The following is a 12,779-nucleotide window of genomic DNA, read 5'->3' on the forward strand; positions in this document are numbered from 1 at the left end:
TGAATGAAAACATTAAATAAGATTGGTCCTAAAATTGATCCCTAAGGAGCTCCACAAGTAACTTCCCTCCAGCCTGACAGTTCACCTTTTAGCATGACTCACTGTAGTCTCCCCTTTAGCCAGTTCCTTTCAATTCTCATATTAATCCCCATCTTCTCCAATTTAACTACTAATTTCCCATGTGGAACTGTATCAAATGCCTTACTAAAATCCAGGTAGATTAGAGCTACTACATTTCTTTTATCTAAAAATTCAGTTATCTTCTCAAAGAAAGAGATCAGATAGGTCTGACATGATTTACCTTTTGTAAAGGCATATTGTATTTTATCCCAATTACCATTTATCTCTGCACGGGAAGTGCAGAGAACAAGCCAAATTGAAGAAGTGGCCAACTATTTGTATGCAAAGACTTGTCAGGAAATCTTTGCAGAGAATAGTTCTTAGGAAAGTGCTCATGCATTTGGGGAGGAACAGAAATATTGTGTGTAAGTGCAATGGTCCAAATTTATCCCTCGTGTAACTCTACTAAATTCACTGGAGTTACTAGGAATTAATTTGACACATTATGTTTCTTCTATATATTTAACAGTTTTCTTCTGGTAATAATTTGTATAATCTTAGAAAGACTAAATAAAATGGTTAAACACTTATATGAATAAGAACAGCATCTGCAGTGACAGAAGCATGGATGACTATTATAAAGCTCTAAGTCCTCTTGCTTCAGCACATAAGAAGGTTGACATCTAGGTCAGGAAGAAACCCCTGCTTTCTCCCTGCACCTTCCCCCACTTCCTCATATACATGACATAGGCCACAAGCCTTCAAAAACTTACACATGTGCTTAAAGTTAAGCATGTTTGTAAATCTTGACAAAACTGGGGCCATAGTGCGTAGCACAAGTGACCTGTGACACAGATTAATTCCATTCCAGTCTCAAGAATTCATGAGCCAATTACCACATTACAGCCAATTACCATGACTGAGACCTAGAGCCATGATTTTCCATGGAGTTAATTCTGCCCTCAGTTAGACCTATATAAATCTAGACTAACTTAATTGAAGTCTATGGAGTAACTTTGGATTTGCGCAGATCTAACAGAGCAGGATATGACCAAATGTCTCATGACTTTATAAGTGCATTGTGAGCATTTTTGATGGGTCTGAAATCAAAGACACATTGGCTAAGCAGTTGGGAATTTTTACAAAATAACCTTTCTTGACAGTGCCCGGTTTTGTAATTATTCACAATAGGGAGTGTGCTGCTGAAACACAAAAACAAACAAGAAGAAACCGGTGAGACATTTTCCAGACAAATATGCCAAAGACAAATATGTCATAATAACTCAATAATCAATGGCATATTGAGAGGAGCTAGTGTATGCACACCCATAGGTTAACAATCCTATGCTTGGGCATTACCAATACCAGGCTGACCTACAGTGCAGAATGGTCCAGTGGCTACATCCACAACTTCGACTGAAGTGGGGGAAGCTGTGCATGCTCAGCACCTCTGAAAATCAAGCCACAAGAGACTAGCGTGGACCAATGGGGACACCCGACTATGAAGAACCTGGAAGGTGAGGACAAGAAGCTTGCACTTGCTGCGGTGAAGTGAACTGGCGATGTGATGCCCAGATGGCACTGTTGATCGGAACTGAAGTGCACAGTGGGAGTACTAGTGCAGGGGGGCGTGTCTGGAATAGCAGGGGAGCTGCAGGTCAGGGGTGTACATGGGGAAGCTTGCACGTTTATCCATATTATGCCAGGGCTCAAGCCCAGTTTATGAACACCAAATTGACCCTTTTATTAAATAAAAAGAATGAATGAGGGTGAAAAACACCCATACAGCAACATACAGTACATAGAGATAAGAGACAGCAGTGCCTAATTACTGCTCTAGAGGCCCTTCCTATCAATTGAGCAACTTTCCTAGGTCACTTGAGAATAGGAGTCCTCCTGGTCCTCCTTCCCCTCCGCTACAGTTTTAATTCCTGGCTTGAGCACTGATTAACTCTGCTCTCCAGTGGTATTTCCTGTGCACCATAACAAACATGCCGGCAGGTCAGTTGTTAACCAGAAAGGCTGATTAGGTGACTGCAGTGACAGTAAGGCAAAGACATAGATCGGGGGCCTAATTCTCCACTCACTGACACTGGTTTTGCTGTGAGTTAGTTTTGATTTACACTGAGGTAAAGGAGATCAGAATCAGGCCCCACATCCTAGGAAAAAAGGAAAGAAAATCTTCGATTTACAAGGGAAACTGTTGTATGAGTATTGCCATTACAGGGACTGTACATTCTGTTGGACACTGGGCAGGGGAGGACAAGGTGAGTTAAGTACTTTCCTGTGTTTAATTTCTCTGGATACAATCCTGCTCCCATTGAAGTCACTGATAGATTTGCTGCTGCTGTCAGTGGCAGCAGATTCAGATCCACAGTGAAAATTCAAAGCTGCCATAAAAGTGATTTACAAAGGAGGAAAAATTGGGCTTGTGTAGTTTAAAGATGCAGTGGGACAGCTTTAACTTAGGGACATTACACCAGTGAGGAACTGGGCAGAAGAGAATCTTGCTCTGCCATGCTCCCTCCTTTTCCCTCCCCACCATCTTCCTTTTCTCGTGGTGGGCTGGGCAGTGCAATTAGCCTTGGAGTCCACAGGGGGAATCTCTGGCTGGTTTACACTTACTCTGAGCTGCTTAGTGGATCAGAGAACCCAGTCCTAAGAGCTGATCCTATAGACGTTTAAACACCGGCATAACTTTACTTGCTCATTGGCTTCACTGAGACTACTCATGGGATTAAGTGTTTGTAGAATTGGGGCTTAGCTTGTGAGGTTGGGGGGAGTGGGAGATATATTGGGACTAAAAGGGAATGAACCCCAGCCACAAAGAAGCGAGAATTATTTCCTGCTTTTATAACCAGAGGTTCATGGGTAGACCTATTTATCTACTGTCCTTATTTTGGCCCCCATTATCACAGCATCCGAGTACCTTTCTTCCTTTAACGTATTCATCCTCACAACATCCCTGGGAGGCGAAAGTACTCTTATTCCTATTTTACAGATGGGGAACTGAGGCACAGAGAGACTAAATAACTTGCCCAAGGCCACACAGGAAGTCTGTAGCAGAGCAGCAAATTGAACCCAGCTCCCTCAAGCACTAGTCTAACAGCCTAACCGCTTGACCATCCTTGCCTATCATCCTGACAAGTATTGTCTTATTGCTTCCTTGTACTCACTGTCTCATTGTATCCTCTTTGGTCTGTCTGTATTCATGTGTTGTCTCTTGCCTTATACTTAACTTGTAAGCTCTTTGGGGCACGGACTGTCTGGTTCTGTATTTGCACAGCGCGTAGCACAATGAGGTCTGGCTCATGACTGGAGTGCCTAGCTGTTACAATAAATAAATAAATTATCCTTCCTTCCAGCTGTGTGCATTCTTCACCAGAGGTGGCTGCATTTTACTGATGGATGGAATGATTCTTGTGTCTGTTTGTTAAAGACACACTCCAGCATGATGAGTGTGCCTCCTGGGAGGGTGGAAGTGCCCTCATCTTCCAGTCAAGGCAACTGGGATTAAGAGTGCTCCACATCTTGTAGGAAGCACTCATGAGTGGGCCATCAATTTGTAAAGTTTTTTGAGCACCACCATGACATAATGTGCTTTAGAAATATAAACTATATCATTATTCTACAGTTAATGCTCTTTCCATTTCTTCTGCTAGGAGAACTTCAAATCTTGTCACTAAAAAGAAATAAGCTATACAAGTGTAAAAGTAGCTATCAAAAATAATGACATTCCTACTGAGCAAGTCAAGGGCTGATGGGGAAACAGAAATATCAACCATGCAGAAGCTCCAGCACCCCTAACCTACTGCTTATGTCAATGTCAGCCTGTCCAAAGGGGTTCGTTGGACAGCAGGGATGTGCAGGCTCATCTCTCTCCCTATCCTCTATACCACACTGCCTCATCTTTCTAAGAATCTTACAGGACAAGTGATTTATTTTCTCTTTCAATTTAAAAAAAATTATTTCCAATATATAAACTTTGCATGAAATGATGGAACATAAAAAACACACACAAGACTAGAGAATTACAAACCCAAGAAAGTACACATCACAGATTTTTAAGAAACAGTACTGTCCCAAGGCACCTTTGGATAATGCTGTTCCCAATTTTCAGGTGCTCTTCAATGGACATAGGGTCCATTGAAGGAGACCTGCAAAGGAGTATTTTTAAAATTGGGTGTATGCCCTCTTTTTGCTTCTTTTTGATGTATAAAAGGGCCTGAAAGGTTGTTCTGTATATACTGAAATTAAAAAGTGGCAAATTCAAAACAGATAAAAGGAAATACTTTTTCATACAACACTTTATTAGACTGTGTAACTTATTGCCACTGGAAGTTGTTGTGGCCAAGAATTTAGCAAGATTCAAAAAGGGATTGGACATCTGTATAGATAACAAGAATGTCTGCCGTTATCATAACCAATGGTGATAACAATTTGAAAGGGATATTAAACCTCATGCTTCAGGCCTTAAGCTGATCTCTAACTCTTGCAGATCAGGATGAGAATAATGCGGGGAGCAGATTATCCTACATCTTCTACTGCGCTGTTCTTACACTTCCTCTGAAGCCTCTGGTGCTGGCCACTGTCAAAGATAGGATGCTGGGCTAAATGGACCTCGGGTCTGATACAGTACAGCAATTCTTACATTTCAAACACACACTGCACACTTGTTATTTATGTTAGAAGTATCAGGAATTGAATATCAATCTGATCTTCCCTGGTTTTGCTATCGGTCTTTCTTGTGGAAGGGGAAGCTGGGGTCAGAGATGTGTACTGTGGGCTCACACCTTAACTGAAGGAAAGAGGGTTGGATCCTTAACAAAGACATCCTTTCTCTCAATTGTTCACTAATCACTGGACTTCAGTAAGTGTTAACAAAAACAAACAGCAGACTTTTAAAACAGTCCAAGGACTTTGTGTACATGGGGAAATTTACCGGCAGAACTATAATGGTATAATTATACCTCTATAGCTATACTGTATAACTCCCCATGTGGACACATCTATTCTGGACTAAGGCCTTGTCTACACTGCCACTTTACAAGGCTGCAACTTTCTCGCTCAGGGGTGTGAAAAAACACCCCCATAAGCACTACAAGTTTCAGCACTGTAAAGTGGCAGTGTAGACAGTGCACCAGCACCGGGAGCCAGGTTCCCAGCACTGGTAGCTATACCCCTCGTGGAGGTGCCGCGATTACACAGCCACGTTAATGTTGCTAGTGAAGACATGCCCTAAGAGTGCCCATTTTGGGAATTATACAGGTATAACTACAGTGCTATCACTATCCTAGTATATTTCTGCTGGTAAATTTCCCCGTATAGATAAGCCTTGAGTAAAATCTTTTCCCCTCTCAATCGCCTGCTGTCAGTCTTGTATATTTAGATGTCATAATTCCAGTCACCATAACTGGGCTATCAAACAGACAGCCCGGGGGCTGGATCTGGCCTGCATGATGTATTTTTGTGGCCCTCAAGACATACTCAGATTGTGCAAAATCAAGTTTCATTTAAAAAAATGTAAGCTTCCACTTTTCCCAGACTTGAAGAAGAGCTTGGTGCAAGCTCAAAAGCTTGTCTCTTTCACCAACAGAAATTGATCCAATAAAAGACACTACCTCACCCACCTTCTCTCTCTAATATCCTGGGACTGACACAGCTACAACAACATTGCACCCTTCTCATGACTGCAGAGATAACCTGACCTGATGCCGTGCTATCTGCCTGAGCCTGCAAGCAGCCTGACACAATGAATCAGAGAGATGAACTCTCTGGTATCCTATTAATCTCATTGGAGCCTCACCTGGAAAGCCCAATGAAGATCTATCAATGTCACTATTAACTATTCCATTGCTGATCAGTTTACCAGATGGAATGGGGGACGGGGTGGGAATAAAACCTCTGAGGGGTAGGGATTGGGAATGGCTGCAGGGAAAAAGCTGAGTGAAAAAAACAGGAGATGCACAAAGGCAGAAAAGAGGGAGAAACAGTGAAGGGAAGGGAAACGAAGGGCGGAATAGCAGTGGCCTAATGAGGAGCAGACTTTCTCACTCAGACCTGACATACACGTTAAAGTTTTCACGGCATAGCCATGTTGCTTAGCAGTGTGAAAAAATCATACCCTAATGTAGACACAGTTACCCTGGCAAAAAAGTCCTTTTGTTGGTATAGTTTATTTTGTTCAGGGAACTAGTATAAGTTATTCCGACAAAAGCTGTGTCTCCACTAGGAGCGTTTGCAAACCCTTTCTAGTGCAGACAAGGTCTGAGTGTGACAATAATATACTGAATAATAAATAATAAAATTTGACTTCTGAAGAAGTGGGGTTTTTATCACAAAAGCTTATGCCCAAATAAATCTGTTAGTCTTTAAGGTGCCATCGGACTCCTCATTGTTTCTGTGGACAGACTAACACGGCTACCCCTCTGATACTTAATAAAAGTTGAGTTAGTGCATGAAGGTTGTGTTCTCTTGTTCTCTATTCAGACCTCCCTCGGACATCAGTGGGAGACCTGCTTGTATTGAGAGGATATGAAGTCTTCAATATACATCCTGACCCATGGACCATAATTAAACATGGAATCTGGCCCTCTCCTCCAAATGAGTTTGACGTCCCTGCCACAGAGTCTTCCAAGGTAGATGAGACCTGAATTTCTAATATAAAAAACAAGCTGCAAATCAGTGGAAGAATGGGTGAGTCATGGGATGATTTGTTGTCCGGGGGAGTTTGGGGGGAATGGGTGTGTGGACCAAGAAAGGTTAACACAAGAACATAAGAATGGCCACACTGGGTGAGATCAATGGTTCATCTAGCCCAGTATCCTGTTTTCCAACAGTGGCCAATGCTAGATGTTTTAGAAGGAATGGAAGGAACAGGGCAATCACTGAGTGATCCATCCCTGTTATCCAGTCCCAGCTCCTGGCAGTCAGAGGCTTAGGAACATCTGAGCATGGGGTTGTGTCCCTGACCCCCTTGGCTAATAGCTATTGATGGACCTATGCTCCAGGAACTTATCTAATTCTTTTTTGAACCCAGTTATAATTCTGGCCTTCACAACTTCCACTGACAATTAGTTCCACAGGCTGATGGTGTGTTGTATGCAGAACTACTTCCTTTAGTTTGTTTTAAACCTGCTGCCTATTAATTTCATTGGGTGATCCCTGGTTCTTGTGTTATGTGGAGGGGTAAATAACATTCCCTTATTCATTTTCTCCACACCATTCATGACTTTATAGACCTGCATAACCATTAGCCTGGACTAGCCTCCGGTGTTTTAAACATGGATTTAGGTGCCTAACTATAGACACCCAAATTTGCATATTTTGGCCACCGTCAACTAAAATTTTTGTTATGTAAACAAACAAGTTAATTTTTTAAAGTTACCGACTGTGATTTTTTAAAATCCCATTGTACTTCTCACTGTTTATATTCTCCTTGTTTAGTTTTTGCATTTTTCTCTGGCTGGACAATGAAAATCATTGAAATCAGTTTCCCTAATTTGTACTTACGGTCAGTTTCCCTTTCGGGATCTTAGCACTGCCATGTTTGGGTTGCAAACACTGAATGTTGGCATATTTTCATAAAACAGCTGTTTTCTTTGGAATTAAAAAAAAACAGTGGAAGGATTCCACTGGTTTTAGGTTTTATAAAAGCATGCTCATACTGATTTTAAATTCTGGGTCAAATTCCGGTTGTCGGGTCCATCCATAGAACAATTCATCTGATGATTGACACCTGATCATTCCCACAGCAAAAAAATGTTATTGGATGATTGATGAAAATATGGTTGCTTTTCTTCCCTAGTTATTCACATAAGTCCACCCTCTAGTTCCTGCAGTGTTTTGGGGGTAGTGTGGCACAAGCAAATCAAATCCATCACAGATCTAGAAGTGAATAGCCCATCCTGGGCCAGCATCTCTACAGAAAGTCCCTGTCACAAGACCTTATTGACTAAAATGCAGCAGCAGAAGGGCATCTGTTTGTGGAGGGAAAACTAGAATATTCCCTTTTGAGTTCCGCTTCCTCCTTTCGATCCACCTACCATCAGACACTTCCTGGGCATCTCTCTAGCAGGGAGAGTGTAGCAGCTGCCTTTTTTTTTTTTTTTTTTTGCAACGCGGGCTCCTTCTCTAATCAGTGGAAGGTTGGGGGAAGGGGATGTTATCTCAGTGACAAATCCAGCCCTGCAAGTCTGGGAGGCGTTTGTGCCTGGGGAGTTTAAAAGTGAACTGCAAAGAAAAAAATTATGACCCTGCCATCACTCCTGTGTTAGTGAGTATATGACTGAGCGCCTGCTGAATTCATTTCTTTTTTAAACTTGGCTTCTGTCCTTTAAGTCTATGTTGTTTCCTTTCCATGCTTCTTGTCGCTCCCCTTTGTCTTCAGAGCCTCAGGAGACCTTGCTTAGTGTAGGCCCGTGACATCACTAGTGCCATGGAAATGCAAATCACCGCACTGTAATCTGAACTCCTGCCGTCCCCGCAGTCTGCCAGCTTCCTTCTCCCCGCCAATGGTGCCCTGTGCTGGGAGGGTTCTGAGATAAAACAATGGTAACTGTGTAAAAGAAAAACAAACTTAGGCTGCTCCCTGCATTTAATTTCCTCCTTTCCCTCCTGGGCTGCCACGGCACAAATGTTGTGTCTACACTAGGTTTTTTTCTGAACTATTGCTCTCCATTGCTAACAGTGATGCAGCACCACCCACAGAGACTGCCAGCACCTTGTCTACACTAGAGCTGCCACCGCAGCTACTCTGGTGGAGCTAGACAGGGGCAAAGGCTACAAGATCCACAGGCAGTCTAAACTTCAGCTGCTAGATCCCACGAGCTTCTGCCTAGGGAGAGAGCCCTGATTCAATCTTAGTTCCCCTTTCCCTGCTGCCATCCTCCTCAGAGCCCGTGAACACTGTCCTCTCCCCACATCCTGCCACAGGCAGGAAGGCCCAGCCTCTGGGCATTGCTGTCCCCTCCTCTCAAGTGATCCAGTCCTGAGACCCCACAGTACCTTGCTGGCACCATCCCCGGGTGAAATGACTGTGAATAGGTGTTTTCCCCTGCCAGGTGTGCCTGCCCAGCAATCCTCTTAGGTCCGGTCTTCACTAGAAACGTTAGCGATATAGTAATAGCCATTAGGGATATAGTATTTTGGTGACATTTCTATACCAGCTAAAGTCCTAGTGCAGACACAGTTATACTGGCATAAAAGTGCTTTGGCTGGCATAGCTTATTTCGCTTGCTGAACTAGTATAAGCTAGACTGTCAAAAGCACTCTTTTGCTGGTATCAACTGTGTGTACACTAGGTGGGTTTGCCGGTATAGCCAGGCTGGTATAGCTATACCAGCACATCGTTTCTAATGTAGACCTGGTACTTCATTCATCTCCCTCTCACTGGCAGAGCAAACCTTAGCTCCTCCCCACACTCCCATTTGCATCCCCACTAATAGTTACAGATTTTCCCTAACATTCACTCACTCCCGCCCCTACTGCTATGCTGGAAGGAGAGGGGGAGCCAGGAATGCCAATCCCACAACCCATTGTGTTGCCTGAAAGGAGACAAAACAGTCCCAGGCTAACCCCCACGTTTCCTACCCCAAGAGTTCCCTGCTGGACTGTGGAGTGATGGTGGTTACTGAAACAATTGGACACTATGGCATGAATGGATCGAGTAAACTGGCTGCTGGCTGGTAGTGGGAGGAGTAAAGGTAGGGGAAATGCAGTGCTGTGAATAAAAAGAAGGCCTTGCGCAGGGTGGCAGACTTGAGGAGAAGGAAAGAGATTGCACAGCTGAGCTGTCCTGCAAGTTGGTTTGGAAAGCAAACCAAATACCTGGTCAGGATGGTGTATTGTGTGTTTCCCTTTTGTACTAATGGGCAGAGTAGTGGCAAATTCTTTTACCACTTCCCTTCCAAGGGGAAAATGAGAGCAGCATGGACTGAGGCTTGCAGAAGGGAAATGAGCTGGAAGCCAAGCAAAAATAGCATGCTCTGTGAAGATCCCTTTGATGAATGTGATTTCTCAATGATGGCGGACATGGCATGACGCTGTGGATACAAAAGAAACCCTCTGAAGAAGAAAGCTGTCCCCAAACTGAGAATACGAGCAACTGCAGGGCTGGCAGCAGGGAGTAGAAGTCTGAGCTCCAATAGGAAGCATTTTTGTGTGGTAAGGGTGTATGTTCATTGTGACAAGCCACACGACAAAAACGGTTTAGGAATTATTCCTATTGCAGGCAAGACTCCAATGTAACATTTCCATATTGCACTTCCCAGCCATCCAGGAATGCAGAGGTGGATCCAGCGCTTGCGGATGAGAATGCTAGTCCAGGTGTTTCCAAACTTCCCGGGGCAGATGTCGGGAATATAAAGAGCACCGCAGTGCGAGGACAAGCAACAGTGAGTACAGCTTAGGACGTATCTCTTTAAAGGGGATTCTCTCTCACTCAGAGGTTTCCATCAGAGGGAAAATCAAAGTCATTATTTTTGTTATTAAAAACTATAGGGAAAAAAACTTGTTTGATATAAATAAGCAAAATGGAGCTGAACCCTCCTCATTAACACTGACCCTAAGAGACCGAACTCAAAACATGCTTTCCAGATCACTCCAACAGGAGGTGACTAAAGGAAGGTCTTTGCTGAGCAACTTTTCTGTCTAATGTAATTTGTCTAGGCTTGTGTCTCAGGCTCATCACCATCATATCAGAGTGTCTCTGTATTCTATAAACTTGTGGGAAAGGAGTTCTCACTGGAACTGAGCGAATAATTGAGTTTTTGGTTTGGTGGCTGAACCAAAAATCTGGAAGGAAAAAAAAAAGTGTTTTGACCTGAAATGAAATTTTTGTTTTATTCATGACATTTCAGGTTTTTTTTTTACACTTTGAATGTTTTTTTTAATGTAGCTAAATTTAGAAAGGAAACATTGTTTCAGACAAAAAGCGAAAACATTTCCTTGTGAAAATGTCAAAATTAACTATTTAGACTTTTTAAAAAAATTCAATTTTTTATTCGACCAAAACTATTCACCAAATTCATTAATAGTTTAATTTGCCACAAAGCTGCTTTTTTCACTGAATAAACTATTTGACCAAATTTTTTCTCCCGGACCTATTTCTCATCCCTTGAAAATTGGCCTGGTTCTTTGCTAATACAGCAATATATGTTTTATTATATAGGAGACATACAGTTCTGTTAATTCCAAACTCCCATTTTTTTAAATTAGAGCTGTTAATATATTGTCCTATTACGGGACCCAACGTTTCAAAACTGAGCTCCCAACTTGTGTATAGTGTGCTCCAGAGCCATGCTAGCCATGTTCCTTCCAGGTAATCCCACAAAATAAAACAAAGATGCTTACAGAATCTGCTTCCCAATTTGGTTGAAAACATTATTATTGTTATTTATTTGTATTTAACAATTTTAAATGGTCCAAGAATTTGCAGCTGCAATTCTTTGAATAGACTAGAGTTAAAATAGAGGAAGGAGTGCGTAGATAAGAATGTGCAATGCTGAGGGGTTTATTTGGATGATCCACACTCAGCTATTCATGCCTGCGCGTATGTGGAATGTTCATGCATTCAATTCATTGAACTGCAGCCTCCACCCGATTGGAGTTTCACAATCACTTTTTAAAAAAATGTCAATCATTTAAAGACAAATGCTCTTAAAGAGAGGTGTGCCATAGGCTATGATTTGGGTTTTTTTTCTTTCTGTAAATTAAAATCAACTATAAATCAGTATACAACTGTCTGTCTACCTGTCTAATCTACCTGTCTGTCTATATTTTTTTTCTTTCTATAGTGTCCATCACCACATAATCTAAGTCCTGAAGTGGAGTGTTTATTTTCACACAGAAAAGTCACAGTGAAGTGGAGTTTCGCTATAACAGGAGAGAGCCTACCTGGTTATTGCTCCCGCCTTCTCAGCCCAGGAACAATGGCAAGGGCTTTCTTCACCCCTTGCATTTTAGGGGGTCATTTGTGTGTTGTTGCTACCAGTGGGAAGCAGCTGTGGCAAGAGTAATCCAGTTCCTTTTAATCCACCCTAAAAACAGATGCACCAAGAGTGGGAGTCAGTGGATGCCATTTTAGCCTTTTGCCATGGGATAGTGTCCACTTCTCTTAACCCTCCTCTATCACCTAGGCCTGATCCAAATCCTATTTAACTCCCACGGAGTATGTCTACATAGCACACTAAGTCCAGGCTCTGATTCAGATTTGAGCCTAAGCCCCCGTTCCATCCACACACAAAATCAGTCTGACTTGGGTCAGCAAGCGCATAGTACCCGGGTTCTAGGATCCTGCTATTGTGGTGGGTCAGAGCTTGAATCTTTCTTTGACTGAAGTCCAAGCCCTGTCATTTTGTTGTGTGGATACAGCTCAATCCACAAACCTGAGTCACAAGGTCTGCCTACTTCAGTATCGATGGGTTACCATGGCTATGAGACTTGTATTCAGCAATTGTAAACCCAGGTTTACAATGGAGTGTGGATGCTCAGGTCAGTGGTGCTGGAACAATTTGTACAGTGGGGGTGCTAAGAGCCATTGAACCAAACTGCAAACCCTGTATATAATGGAAACCACTTCAAGCCAGCACCCCTAGTTCTAGCCCCTATGGCTCATGTGTTTGGAAATACAGAGTCCACAAGCACAGGTGTCACAGATCTGGGCATACAATGCAATACAGACATACCTATAGACTCCCGTGTGCTGATCAGGCCCCTAG

General features: G+C 42.7%; 1 long non-coding RNA gene across 2 annotated transcripts; it reads left to right on the forward strand.

Moving 5' to 3' along the window:
• The first annotated feature begins 7,902 nt into the window (after positions 1-7,902).
• On the forward strand, positions 7,903-11,945 carry LOC128827614 (uncharacterized). 2 transcript variants are annotated; one of them, XR_008443026.1, is made up of 3 exons: positions 7,903-8,335; positions 10,332-10,454; positions 11,856-11,945. It is a non-coding gene; the product is annotated as an uncharacterized LOC128827614 (long non-coding RNA). The 2 variants fall into 2 exon arrangements; XR_008443027.1 differs by lacking the exon at positions 7,903-8,335 and adding an exon at positions 10,044-10,224.
• The last annotated feature ends 834 nt before the right edge of the window (positions 11,946-12,779 follow it).

Source organism: Malaclemys terrapin, chromosome 22 (assembly GCF_027887155.1).
Source record: "Malaclemys terrapin pileata isolate rMalTer1 chromosome 22, rMalTer1.hap1, whole genome shotgun sequence".
NCBI classification, from domain to species: Eukaryota; Metazoa; Chordata; order Testudines; family Emydidae; genus Malaclemys; species Malaclemys terrapin.